The 15,599-nt window shown below is 34.3% G+C and overlaps 1 pseudogene across 1 annotated transcript in view; it reads left to right on the forward strand.

Moving 5' to 3' along the window:
* Positions 1 to 4,901: 4,901 nt before the first annotated feature.
* LOC143236058 (aconitate hydratase, mitochondrial-like) overlaps positions 4,902 to 15,599 on the forward strand; it is a 59,376-nt pseudogene continuing 48,678 nt past the window's right edge. Inside the window, exons 1-2 of the transcript XR_013019435.1 lie at positions 4,902 to 4,953; positions 6,318 to 6,392. The product of XR_013019435.1 is annotated as an aconitate hydratase, mitochondrial-like (transcript). The remainder of the gene's footprint in view (positions 4,954 to 6,317; positions 6,393 to 15,599) is intronic.

A 15,599-nucleotide genomic window follows, 5' to 3' on the forward strand; every position in this document is an offset into this window, starting at 1 on the left:
GAATGCTACATATATGATTTGCTATATATATGCTACCTATATGATTTTTATATCTGATGACGTTTCAGTAAATGTTGGTTATTAAAATAAGAAACGTGGGTGGTTCTTCTAACATAAATTCAAATTAAAGGTAAGGACACCTTTAACAAAGAAACCATCGTATTCAACATCATCGATCATTTTAGCTTCCATTGTTTCTGTTATTTTATATGATACATAAGTTGTTATTTTCTGGATGCTTTTTACAGTGGATTTAGAGTGAAGATATTCAAAGAATTCAAGAGAAATCTATAAATTTACGCTTTATATAATCCTGATTTGAAGTTATTTCAGGGATAGAGATATGAAATACTATAAAGTTTCTTTAAATGCTCCAGAATCTTCCTGTAACCATAGAAACGTGCTGTATCATAATTTAAAACTTTTAGGCTTGTTTTGTAACCATACAAACTGCTATATCAGAAACAACAGTAACCACAGAACCGTGATGTGGCAGAAGCTACACCCTTCTGGTATGCTTATAAGTCTTAATATTTGTTGACTGCATATTTAAACATAATGCATGTTTAAATTTCATAGTTCGTTTCATGTTTTTTTCATGAGCAAACAAACAAAAAATTAAAAGAAATGTAATATATTGAGACACATTTTGTATTTCACTAAAATGAATTATGGCAACAAAAAACATTTTTTGTCTTTCTGAAAAATGTATTGGACTAAAACGTCGTCTAGGTATAAAGGATTTTCTGGTATAATTGAGTTAATTCTGTCCTATAAAGAAATATTGGAGAGCAAGTTGTTCTGCTTTATTTGTGACATTGGAGAAAGTGGATTCGATTTTGTGTACAAACCTGCCGTCCAGTTTATTAAAGCAGAATAACTAAAAAGGAGACTTGGTTCATTTTATTTTAAACGCCTTCGAAGTTAATAATATAATAAAGCCATTTAAAAATAAATAAATCTATCGTCTGTAAAATAAATCACTAGTCCCATGCTGTTCAAAACTGCATCTGCCCACATCTACCTTGATAATTGTGAAATAGCTAGGCCCATACGTACGCCATTTTGTATATTTAACAAAATCTCGACTATATAATTCCTATGAGTGTTAAGGCATGCGACTCGTAATCTGAGGGTCGCGGGTTCGCATCCCGGTGGCGCCAAATATGCTCGCCCTTTCAGCCGTGGGGGCGTTATAATGTGACGGTCAGTCCCACTATTCGTTGGTAAAAGAGTAGCCCAAGAGTTGGCGGTGGGTGGTGATGACTAGCTGTCTTCCCTCTAGTCTTACACTGCTAAATTAGGAACGGCTAGCACAGATAGCCCTCGAGTAGCTTTGTGCGAATTTCAAAAACAAAACAAAAAACATATTTCCTCTGAAAATGTTAAGTTAGCTTTTCTTATGTACATCATGCAGTCATGTCATTATATCACATTAATGTTTCACATATCTTGTATATGATGGTAAAACTTTACTTTTTATTTTATTCTATTGTTGGGGTCAAATTAAAGACTACTACTGGTAATCAACCCCAAAATTTTAGCACTGTATAAAGTGCATAGGGATTTCCTAGTCATAGACTGTGAACCTAGTTGAATCTAAACTCGCATCCATTTCTCCACATGTGTTTAATTCCCAATATGTACTCTTGTTTGATGTAAATTACCCACACATAATGAGATATAAAGAAACTTTACCCGAAGGACAACTTCCAACTTTACTCTTGCTAGAAATTGTCCACTTGTTGTTAGCATCAATCTTTTTATTTTCATCTCTGGAGGCAACTTACAATGCTCCATTGTCATATCGGGTTGAAACATTGTATATATAGAACCAGTGTTACTCATCATACTTAGGTCTTCCCATCAATATACTCTTTGACTCGTGAAATAGTTTCATTAAGTAATTAGCTTATTATCGTATTCTAGGCAGATAAACTATTTTCAACTGAACTTTGACCTGTAAGTCCAGCTAATTCATTTTTTTTGTGTTGTTTCTTACATTTGATTAGCTCCTTTTGTTGTCCTTTGATCTGGTCAAAAAACGAGACTCATTCTTAATGTGTTTTCCTTGACTGATAAACAGTTGTTGAGTATTCACACTTTTAGTTTTAATGGCCACGGCTCTTACATTTACAACAGTTCCAATTTTTGACAACCTTTGGAAGATTTTTAATTCCCAACATACTTTTGTCAACAGTTCCTGGCCAATTACACTTGAAAAACTTAATGCCTTCTTGCTTATTTCCTACATTATGTGCAAATAATTGTCTGATTAAACATTTCATTTTTTCTAGACTGTTGACAGGTGGAACTAATGTTTCAATACTATTTGATCTGATAGTGCAGTAACTTGTAGATGGCGCCTTTAATTGTTTATGCGCAACTTATTGATTCAAGTGCCATCAACAACTGGAACACTTCCTTTAAACATACAGTCCTACTTTGTTCCAGTTTAATTCTCATACACTCATCTATTATATCATCTATATTGATAATGTACTATAGAATCCATTACGTAATTTAGAACATCTAGATAATACAAATGGAGAACATTTTCCAATCTTCCGCTATTTCAGGTCTTTCATTTTCTCCATACATTGCTTCAGGACTCCGCTTTGGATACTTACTTCTAGTTATCACTTAAAACCTACTGTATAAGGCTGCTACCAGTGTTTAATAGTTTGTCATTTCCCTCAGCTGGAAGGTTACGTAATATCATTATAGCTTGTTATTTTAAATGAGCAGCAAGATAAATATCTAGTTGTTCACTATTCCACCCTGGAAATTATTTCACACCAAACAAGATATGCCTTGAATGTTATCTTTTCTTCACAGTCCATTGATTTCTTGATGGTTGATGTTGTTGAACCGGTCAAATAAATTCTGAAACTGGATTTTGTAGTTACAGAAAGCTTTTGTAGCCATAGATACATCAGTAGTTATAACATGTGTACACATTAACTGTTTTAACACCTAAGAGGAATATATCGTAACATCCCTTTTGGCTGAATGGACACTATTTGCCATAGAGAACAAAGAGACGAAGCAAACTTCAACGGTTGAAACCAAATAAACAAAACATCTTGCTTTTTGAATTCCTATATTACTAAAAGCAAATATAAATACATATTATTATATGCTGTTGTTCAAACTCATACAAACAACTAATTTATCAACATTTTTCCCTTCGTTAATTTACCTGTTTTTATAACATTCTGACAGATTACCATCTACACTGTTTAATTCAACAATACGAAAATTTTAAACAGGCAATAATAGATGAAGAAGACCAGATCATTCTGTGTTTGTATTAAATGAGTACCAGAAAAGATGTTATTTTCTCTCGAACCGTTTTAGAATAATGACAAAAAAATAAAAATCTAATGTAAAAAATATATTACAATAAAAACTGTACTCCTTATACTTAAAGTTATTTCATTCTCAAATAATATTTCTATCAAAATACAAATTAACATAAGTCACATATTTTACTTTGTTTTTTTTCAGTCATCGAAAAATATCAAAATTTCTAGTTTTGTTGCTGTGCTAATATGGTAAATGAAAATAACAACGTTTCTAGCTATTATAATTTGCTGTTGAATTAAAAGACTGGCTTACAGCTACTACAAAATCAAGAAAAAATTCCAGCTAGGTGAGATGAAAATAAATAAAAACGTTAATTGAAAACTGATTTGATTAATTCATATTTTTCTTTTAATAAAGTGTCTTCCTATTAAAGATTTGCTCATAAACATTATTTGGAATTAATAATATATATATATATATATATATATGGTACCATCTGTTCCTTTCGGAGGACTATATTGATTACAACATGTATCCGGACTGCTGAAAACTAATATTATACGATGACTAAATGTGTTTTAGTTTTTACATTTACTAATTTTATCACGAACATACACATACATATATCATATGATTCTTACAGGTAATCCATTTTTGACATTTTCCATATGTTGGTCAAAGAGTTTGGTTTGCTTTGAATTTTGCGCAAAGCTACACGAGGACTATTTGCGGTAGCCGTCCCTAATTTATCAGTGTAAGACTAGAGGGAAGGCAGATGTATCTCACAACGGCTGTTATGGGTATTAACACTGTTACTGATAAGGAGAAAACACGTTTCGACCTTCCTAGGTCATCTTCAGCAGTATAAGACTAGAGGGAAGGCAGCTAGTCATCACCACCCACTGCCAACTCTTGGGCTACTCTTTTACTAAAGAATAGTGAGATTGACCGTCACATTATAACGCTTTCACGGCTGAAAGGGCGAGTATGTTTTGTGTGATGGGAATTCGAACCCGCGACCCTCGGATTAAGAGTCGAGTACTTTAACCACCTGGCCATGCCGGGCCACAAACAAACGCTCTTTATCACTATCAAGAAACAATTTTTATACTTTTGAAGTATAATATTTGCTCTACGTTTAAGTGCTTTCTTATAGCAAAACCACATCTGGCCATGTGCTGTATCCACCAAGGGGAATCAAACCGCTGATTTTAGCGTTGCAAATCGGTAGAATTACTGTTGTCTCAGCGGAATATCTCGACATTTAAATAAACCTCCTAGTATTAATTGATAGTTATTTTGAAAAAAAGTATCACCGTTGATACGATAACTCTTATTTTATATTAAAAACACAGCAATAAGAAAACCAGTATGTTATTTCTTTTGTTTTTCAGTAATTTTGGCGGTGGTTGTTTGTACACCTATCACTATCTTTTGAAGTAGTTCAATTTGAATCTTACTATTATAATTTCATGAGAAAATTTAAGATGTTTTATTTTTGTGAACATTGATTTTACAATCTATCATTCAGCAAGAGACTTACTACATGCTGAATTTCGGAGTTTCCAAGTAAGTTTGTTGTACGCATGCGCTTTACTTTTTTTTTGTAAGATGGCGTTAGTAAGTCGTGTAGTATTTTGCCGGGTAAGAGTATTGTTTGAATTAATTGTTCGAATATACAACAGTTTGAATAAAATGTAATAATATGTAGTGTATAATTTAAGTAAAATTAAAATGTTTATATAGAAGCTTTATGAGGCAAAATAAATAAAGAAAACGAAGTGGCCTTGGGTAATTCATAATGTTAAATAATGGTTTGTTATTTATAGATTACACGTTTCACTTTATCGTGGCACGTGCTTTGTCATAAGCCCGAGGTCTTTCACATCAGGCGTTCGCAACATATTGGATTAATATAAATTTAGTATAAAACGTTACTGTTGAGTAATTCAGCTGCGACTAGATTATTTATTAATTCCAGAAAATAATAATCAATCTCCGAAAGTACACGTTATATTTTTTATTACTTTAGAAAAAAAGCCTTACATTTTCAGTTGTAATTATGTGCCTTTGTTTTTAAAAATAAAGCTTGTACAATTTACACTCGTAAGTGATAGAGTACTATATGCTTGTGTACTTCCATATAATTATAAAAATTATAATTATTGATTGCTCTGTAGTGTAACCAATTTTTATATAATAGTGTTGAATACATTGCGCTTATGAATGTGACATTGAGTTATCAAAATGGATGTGGATGACATAAAACGTAATTATTTAATCATCAGCTTACTATTTAAGATATAATGAAATGTAGTATGTGTAGTTTTAAATATAAAAACTAAACATTGGAAAGTGCTCATAAAATCAAACTACTATTTTTTTCACAACTTGAAAACCTGATGAAAAGATAAGTTTTTAAGCATTCGTGTAGCACAGTTACACAACAGAAGAATCACAGTTATTGTGTGATAAATGGATAGTATGAAAAATCAAATTTCACACTAGTGTTCATGGCCCATATCTGTGACAACATATCATTGCATTAGTATGTTCAAGGCATTTTTACAATGTGTCATTAATCTTATGTATTATGATTATGAAAAATATATTTTAAGGAAAACTGTATGTGTGACTGTTTTAGTTATAATGAATAAAATATCTCAAACGTTAAATTGAACTAGTTAGGTGTTTTTCTGTTTTTGGAATCTTAATTCACAATATAAGGAATTATTATTGAGCAGATTACAGCTTAACTAAAAATATAGTGGATCATTGTTAAAAAACAGTGTGCAACTAAGAATATGGAAAAATATTGAAGAATTGTGTAGCTAAGGCTAATGAGAAGTAAGATAACAGAGTGCTGTTGATTAATGTGAAACTAAAGAAATGGAGCTTTTTTTCTTTAAGCTAAATAAATTATTGAATGTTAACTTTACGATAGAATCTGCTAACATTATATAACAAGTTCTGTCCTTGGTTTTAATTTGTGATATTATATGTTTTAGGGAGAGAAGATTATTAGTGTTCGATCCCAATTTCGACTCTTTCATGTTACTCCAACAAGTACAGCTCTTAATAAGGTGAGTTTGGTATATATAGTACTTATTAAACACATTAGCATGTTTCTCCTTTTCTGATCTGTCACAGACCTACAAGTTGAGTTTCTGCTTCTGAACACACTAACCCCTCCTCTATGTACACCCCCACGTGCACACACACATATTCATTAGTTTTGAAATAAAATTAGGCTAATTTTGATTGTGACCTTAACTAAAATTTTTAGTCTGTTTTTGTTCTTATATTATGGAAGTCAGTTATATTCAAATATATTTCTTTATGCTATTTTTCTGTTTATGCTTTCATTTTGAAATATTTCTTTCATTCAGTTGATGGAGAAAGTTCAATGTTTTTGTAAAATTCTTTCACAAAAGAAACTTTTTGTTCTTAATAATTTTTTTTCTCAGATTCACCATCAGCACATATGAAGACTGATGGGTGGATGTTGATATTGAATTTTAGGAAGTGCAAAAAATGAATAATTTTTCTGCAATGTACTCTTGACAGAAGAGTTTATCCCTACAATTAATATTTCAGAAGATACAGAACATGACAGACATTTCACTATTATGTATATATATGTTTGTCTGTGTAGATAAGGTTGCAACAGTTACAATTACATTAAGAATTTACAAGCATCAACACACATACTTTTACTTATATCTATTTTTTCTAGAAAATCCAACAGTAACTGCATGTAGAAGTACAAATAATTGCCTAATTTTTTATTTGTTCCAATAAATGGGGGACACAATCTGTGTTTCTATTGCATTTGAAGAGCATAAGCTCTTCATACCTAACATCTCAAAGATCCAAAGTCCTTTCCAGCAATTAAAAAGATATACTCACTGAGCCAGGTGAAGGGAATATTGCATAATATTTGTTGGCCAAGTGAGCAAGCTGGGAAAAAGTGATTTAATATTCTTGTCAGAAGATTAATGGGTCTGCATCCTCAAGGATATTTTACTGTCTAGTGTATCTTCAGAAATGAGATGTAGGAGTTGTTTGAAGCTGAAGCTGTGGAATGTTGAATCTATGAGCTGGACAACTTTGTCTGCCTTTTTCAGAGGTGGAGAACACTTATGTATTATTCCTGGCTCTAATGAAGCCAAAGCTATGATTTCTTAGGTAAGCACCTACTTGATTTTTTAGCTTCTGCATGGATTCAGTGCTGCAGCCAAGGTGAAGGCTTCTTCATTCTTTGCTAAGCAGTTGATGGTGGATTAGTTTAGTGCTGAGACCATTTAAGGCTTTTAGCTGTTTGATAATTGAGTCCAAAAATGCAAGGCAGGATGCAACTAGTAGTGATCTGGAAATTGTCTCCAGTTTGGTTAGTGACTAAGAATTACAATAAGTCCTTTTACAATGTTTAAATAATATTTCGAAAGCTTACCAGGGAAGTTGCATTGTTTCATGTTGGTGTGTTTTACCTTGAGGATTAACTTTAGCATCTTCACTTGGGTGTTTTATCTAGTAGTATTGGGAACTTGTAGATCATCACCTTTTTTTTCCAAGTTTGAATGGTGTCTATGACTGCAATTTTCTGACTGATGATGGTTGAAAAACTATCCTGCATCCTATGCTACCAGCTGGAGAGAGTGGACAGAGCAGGTAAAATGGCAAAGGAGATAGTTGAGGTCATATATATAACCACAGTACTCATGTTTTCATCCTCACTATGAACCTCAGACCCACTGTATAGGTGCAGGTCAGAAAGAGTAATAAAAACCTTCAGGATATCAGCAGCACTGGGAGTTACTGTGGTTACAACTGTACCCTCCAGTCTAAGCCAGGAGGTGATCTCCTTGTGGTAGGAAAGGATGTTACATATATCATACGACCCTTTGAATTTACAAGCCAGTATGACACACTTTGTTTTGGAGTTTTGGATATATTAATGAGAGATACTAATGAATAAGCATGTATCACTACTTACTTACTAGATCATATGTCCACAGTAAAACAATGATCAGTTGGTTGAGAAACCTCTAGGAATAAGCTATGTTAAATGTATTATTAACTTCTGATACACCCTTCTGTGTGGATTCCTGTACGTGGTTAGGGGACCTCCCAGGGAAGGTTCTGTTCTTTCACTTTACCTCCTCTGGGATCTAAATATCTATCCACGTGTTTGCCATACATGGTAACCCATGAAGGGGAGGAAGAGGATCCTGGTGGTTGAGTGGTCCAATCCTAACACACCTCTTTGGCCTTGAATTCCTATAGATGGGTGCCCCCCTAGGGTCAATCTGCTGGTCCACTTGGGCTAGGGTCAACCAAGTACCAGTACTGGATGTTCTCAACAGGAATTCTGCACATTGTATCCTGATCCTGGTGTTTGGATATAGTGCTCATGAAACCTTGGCATTGCTGCAGTGTCCTTGTTTGGCATTGTAGTGTGTCCCCTCATAGGGCTCCATGTTGGATGGGGTTAATGGGTACTGAAATATTCTTTTTTTTATCATGGTTCCTCCAAATAAAAACTTGAATAAAATAGTGAAAAAACAGTCCATAGGTAAATGACTACAACTTGAATATTTTGAGCAGCAATCTTCAACATCTGTAACACCTGAACCTCATTTTATTATACTACATTTTCTTTCAGACAAACCTTTAGGGCAGATGTGTCCCTTTTTCATTCAGAAGGGACAAAAGGGACTAGTTGGCTCTCCAAAGTCAGTAAAAAAGCTTCGACCTTGTGATATATTGGTGGAGACATCCACATCTCAACATAGTGAACTCCTCTTGCATTCAAAGGCAGTTGGGAATATACCTATTAAGGTTATGCCTCATGCTATTTTGAATTTGTTATGAGGAGTTATTGTTGATAGGAATTTGAAGAACATCCCCGAATCAGAGATTCTTGCTGGTTTCTCCACCCAAGGGGTTTCTGCACTGAGGCATATCTCCACTCACAAAGATGGAATTATGATGCTGACCAGTGTCCTCATTCTGACATTTACATCATCGCATCTACTTGCCACCATCAAGGTAGGTTATTGTAATTGCTAGGTATGGTCATACATTCCAAACCCTCTCAGCAGTTTGCTCACTTGAAGACATCATATCATGGTTCCTTTATGTGTGCTTGTAGTGGTGGCAAGGACCACAATGCCTATAAGTGTGAAATGGACCCTCATTGCATTAGCTGTAATGGCTCTCACCAATCCTACTTTTGTTCTTGCCTTAAATGGTTGGAAGAAAAAGAGGTGCAGCATTTGAAGAAAACTTAAAACATTACTTACTCTGAGGCTTGAAAGTTGCTGTCCACCACTTCCTCTTGGACTTATGCTGCTGCACTTCATTCCACTACTATAGTGGGAGTGCAGACAGATCTCTCTCTGCCTCCAAAAGAATAGTTCTCAAACCAAATGAAAAGTCTTTTGACCTTCATGGTTAAAAAACGTTGATGAATCAACATCAACACCCATCTCTGTCCCTTCTGTCCCTAACATACATTCCAACAAACCCCAAGGTCCACTACCTTTGGTTCTGGGTACAGGCATTTTGTCAGGTACATCTTCTTCTCCCACCTCAAGATGCACAACAATCATTCATTCACACCCTTAGTTGCTGGAATCCTCTTCCAAAAACAAAGACCTGCCCAATTGACCTAGGTCGACAGATTTCCCTTGAATAAAGACAATAAAGAAAAAAAGACATGGTTGTAAACAGAAGGGTTCTCCACTCAATTCACCTACACACAAATAAAAATGGCCACCATGATACAAGGAACTATGACCTTCTTAAGGTAGCCAAATGCCTCGTTATTTAATTAGTGACACACATGAATGGATTAACGAGATTTCCACTGTCTTTATCTACTATCTAGTGAAACCACAGCCAATACAAGCCAATTGAAACTGGCAAGAAATGATAGACTGTGTGATGGACGAGTGCATAGAGGGGTGGCACTGTTGACTGATCAGCATGTGCCCACCCTGTTTTTACCACTTGACACACCCTTGGAGGTCATAGCCATTTGTGTTTCCTTTGGTTGTACCATCACTGTTTGTTCTCTCTACCTGTTACCTGGAGAGACCTATGATCAATCAGACCTTTACGCCCTCATTGATTACTTACCATCTCCCTTTTTATTTCTGGGGAACTTTAATGGACATCATCCTCTCTGGGCAAGTGCTGATATGTATCCCACACTCTCGCACTGCATTGCTTTTGAGCAGGACCGTGCACATACTCAGTGGGTAAGACGTCAAAGCCAGTCGGACTCTTGGATTAAGTTCACAACCCACACATCTTCTACCACTAGTTCCAAAGTTGATTTGAAATAAGAAAATGGATATAACATCAAATAACTCAAAACCAGGGCTGGAGAGGCCAACTTCAGGTGACTGATGCTGCTGTTTGAACTACCTGCTAGTCATCCTTTTGAGTTATTATTAAAATTTTGCTACAAATCTTTTAAAACTTGTATTACTTTACCTGCTGAAAATGCCCATAACATCAAATAACTTGAAACCAGGATTGGAAAAGCCAACTTTGGGTGACTAATAGTGGTTTTTGAACTTAACTGTTAGTCTTCCTGGCGAGTTATGATAATTACAATTGTGCTACAGAAAGCCCTTTACAACTTGTATTACTGTAGTTTTTTCTGTTACTGCTGTAGACTAGATGTAAAAATTGGATTTAATGCTATTTATGTTTTTAATTCAAAAATTAAACTTTGTTTTGTTTTACCTTGATTTCCTTTTATGAATTTTAATAATTTTACTTTAACTTTTTACTGTTACAAGTAATCATTATTCAATAAGGTTTGATGTTTTGCTGCAAACAGAAGAATAATTAAATTTTGGTTCCAAATTTCAAAAAAGCAAATTTTGTATAAATGAGATAGGAAGTATCTGCTGTGAAGTGGGCAACTTATTTAGTTGAAGATATTATTCAAATGTGGAAAAATATTAGAAATAATTCTTAAATATTAAAGATAGGCTGCAAATTTAAAAAAAATGAGGTTAACTCACAAAGGGTATAAAGGATTGACTGCAATGATAGAGATTTGGAAGATTTTAGATTAAAAGGATTGGTAAAATAAGAAATTAGAAAATTAAAAGGTATATGCAGAATGTTGGCTGAAAATGTAAAAATTAATGGTAAGGATTTCTTAGACTACATTAAAGGTAAGCAAAATTCTAAGATAGAACTAGGGCCTTTGAGAGATGATAAAGGAAAGTAAATATCTGATGAATACAGGATGCTTGCATTTTAGAATTCAACAATTTCGTCAATTTTTAAAAATTAAGATATAAGCAACATTCCTCATTCTGAATAATTGTTAGATGGAAACAAGATGGGCACATTAATTTTGAGTGTATTAAGAAGAAACTGAAAGTTTAAAGATAAAGAATGATAAAGGTTATGGACCAGATAATATTCACCCAAGAGATTTGAAGAAGGTTAAGGATTTGACATGTGAGCCACTTTCTACTATTTTATTTCAAGTTATTAAGTGAGCAAATGCTAGAAGATTCAAAGTTGGCTTAAGTTATTTCACTTTTCAAGTAAGGTAATAAACATTGTTCCAGTAATTATAGGCTTACTAAGTCTTACATCAATACTGGAAATGTTTTTTGAAAAGTCTGGTGAAAGATGCTTTGTTAAGTCATTGAACAAAGTTTAAAACTTTATTAGAAAATCAGCATTGTTTCTGTAGGGGAAAATTTTCCCTTACTAATCTTTTAGCCATTTTATGAAAAGGTACTACTTATGTAAATGAGGGCATAGATGTAATTTGCTCTATCTAGGTTTCCAGAGTTTACAAGGTGTCATATGAAAGGTTTGTTAAAAGTTATCTCTGTAGCTATGAGTGAAAGGTTGGCTCATTGAATATAAAACTGACTGGATAGTGGAAAGCAAAAGGTTGTTATAAATAGAGTTCAATCAAATGTGATTAATATTATGAATTAGTTACCTCAGGGTTCAGTCTTAGGACCTTTGTTCTTTTTGATTTACATCAATGACAAAGATGAATGAATGGTCAATAAATAACTTAAATTTGCAAATGATGTTAAGGTCTTGGGTTTTACTGGCTGTGAATAGGATACCTATGCTTTACAGTAGGATTTAAATTTTTGGTGAGTTGGGCAAATAAATGATAGATGGCTTATATTTATAATAAATGCAAAGTAATGCATGCGAGATATCACAACATGAATTATATTGTATACTTTTGATGGGAGTGACCTTAACAGCACTGTAGAAGGTAAGGATTTTGGTGTTTTGATTGGTCAGTCTTTTAAGCAACCCAAGCATTGTACTGTTGCTAGTAGCAAGGCAAATATGATTTCAGTTTTATCTACAGAGTTATCAAATCCTAAAGTAAAGAGGGTATAATGTCACTATATGGATCATTGGCCATGTCACTTTTAGAGTACTATGTTTAGTCTTGGGCTTCTTACTTTAGAAAGGACCTAACATTATTGAAACTGATTCAGAGGAGAGCTACTAAGATGATACCTGGTATGAAAAGTTGTTATTTGAAGATAGGTTAAGACCACTGAATTTGTGTTCTCCTGATAAAAGAAGAATTACATGTAATCTGATTGAGATGGTTTGCTATGATTTGGTGGTTGCACACAGGGTCCCCTCTTTAGCTTCTGTGTTCACTGCCAATTCAATGTTTGTATGGGGAGTAGATCGATGTTCTATGCTCAAGATCTATAGTGCCCTAAATCAGTTGAAACTGGACTATGATTCTGTGGTCTATAGCTCTGCCTTAACTTTGGCCTTGAAGATGTTGGACCTTATTCACTGTCTGGGGCTTTCCACACTTCTCCAGTCCAGAGTTTGTACACTGAGCCTCATGAACCTCCTCTACACCTTCACTGTATGCAGTTGTCTTTACTGCATGCTTAAGAACTTTGATTCTTACCAAAGCATCTTACCAGGGGTTGTGTTTCCCTTCCTCATTGGGCCATGTTTTTTACAGAATAGATGGTCTACAATTGTTCCTTTTGACCTTCTTATCCAGGTGTGGTTGGTTGAATTGTTTGTCTTTGAATGACATTGCTGTCTCCACCATTCAGTCCACCCCACCATGGCTTATTACCATCCCCAAATGTGACCTTTTGTTGAGTCATCTGAAGAAGGCAGATACTCCTGATTGGAAGTACAGTCTTCTATTTGCTGAATATCTTTCAAATCATCATTCCATTCCCATTTATATGTATGATTCAAAATTAGGTGACTCTGTGAGCTCTGCCATGGTTTGTTGTGATTTGGTGGTTGCACACAGGATCCCCTATACAATTTCCGTGTTTACTGCTGAATATTATGCCATTTCTCTTGCTATGTATCACGTAGAAGCTTTTCAGTACATGAACTGTACTATTCATACTAATTTGCTTAGCTCTCTGCTGGCCCTGGAATTGCTTCACTTTAGTTCTCACTGTATTCTCATCGATATATCAAAACCAAGTGGCCCATTTCTCTTTATCATCTACATTTATCCAGTTTTTCTGGATACCAGGCCACGTTGGTATTCAAAGGAATGAGCTCGCTGACACTACAGCTATATGTGTCTGCTTTGGTGCTGTGATTGCCATGCCTATTCCATACATGCACTATGGCCCTGTATTTAAGGCTTGGCTTGATGAAAGATGGCAGGCAACTTGGAGTGAGCAACATGATAACAAGCTTTTCTAGATAAAACTTTCTGTTGGACTTTGGTCATCTTGCTTCTGCAAGAATTGAAAGGAGGAAATTGTTCTAACTAGGCTATGCATTGGTCACAGTATTTAACTCATCATTTTTGTTTATCTGGAACTGATGCACCAATGTGTGGTCTGCATGACAGTCAAGTCACAATAGCCAACATTTTATTGTCATGCCGTCATTATGACTGCAAGTGATGGTGCCATTTTAGACATGATTTTACCATGGGTTTACCCCTGTCTTTGGACACTGTCATTGGCAATGGTGATACTATCCACCCTACAAATTGGACTTTTTAATTCTATTTAAGTTTTTATCCAATGTTTGGCCACTATTTTTGTTTTAACTTAATTTCCTTGTACCTTTTATAATACTTTCACTATTATTTTATTTTTTTACCAAATGTTTGGTGCTGATAGCCTTGTTGCTTTGTACCATAAAATGTCAAATAACAAAAACAACATCTTTTGACAAGGTGCCATGTAAAAGACTTGTAAAACAATTTGTTCTTCAGGTGTGAGGGATAAGTTAGCAAATTGGATAGAAGAGTGAGTTGAAGAAAGCACAGAGTTGCTATAAATGGAGTTCAGTCAAACTGAATTAATGTCTCAAGTGGGGTTCCTTAAGGTCCAATCATACGACTTTTGCTCATTTTGATTTAAAACATGAGCAGTAAATCACAAATCTGCAGATGATATTAAGTTCTTGTATGTTGTTAGATGTGAAAAGGATACTATTGTTTTACAAAGAATTTAGATCATTTAGTGACTTCAGCACATTGATGATCAAGGTGTTTCATGATGATGAGAAACCCACTGGAAGTAAAAACATATTTCAAGACAGCTGGTATGAGTATTAAAAGTTTTATTAAAATAAAGTAAAGAACAATGTTTCGACCTTCTTAGGTAAAGAAAAAGAGAGTTTGCAACTGACCGTTGCCAGGCACATCTTAGGAATTAGAGTGTAAATATGTACAGGATTGTAAGTTAGATATTAGGTTATTAATTAGTATAGGTGTAAAGGTGTTCCTTTATGTTGGTTTAATTTTGGTTTTAGTTGTTGTATAAGTAGAACTTCTTTGATTTTCTGTTCGTTTATGTTTGTTTCCCTTATCTGGGTGTTTTCTATGGTTATGCTGTGTTTATTTGATTTGCAGTGTTCAAAAACGTGAAGGTGTTTTTTTGTGTTCTTTGAATCTGGTTTCAATTTTTCTACTTGTTGCTTCAATAAAGAAGTCATCGCAGTTGTTGCATTGTATTTTATAAATAATGTTGGTGTTGTGTTTGTCAGTGTAGTATGGACTTTAGCTTTATATCTAGTTTTTAAATAAATTTGGTGTTTGCTGGAATGTTGTGTTAAAGTGTTTTCCAAATGTTGGCTATTTTTTCACTGATGTGTATTGTTCTTTCAATGGTTTTTTGGAGGAAATTTGTTGATGTTGATGAAGTGTTGTTTTCATCGTTAATTTTATCAGGTGAACACAGTTTTGTGGCTGTGTTTATTTGGTTTCTTAGTATGTTGAGGTTTTGTTTTGTTTCATGTGCTGAGTCCCAGGAAAT

The sequence above is a fragment of the Tachypleus tridentatus genome, chromosome 13, assembly GCF_004210375.1.
Source record: "Tachypleus tridentatus isolate NWPU-2018 chromosome 13, ASM421037v1, whole genome shotgun sequence".
NCBI classification, from domain to species: domain Eukaryota; kingdom Metazoa; phylum Arthropoda; class Merostomata; order Xiphosura; family Limulidae; genus Tachypleus; species Tachypleus tridentatus.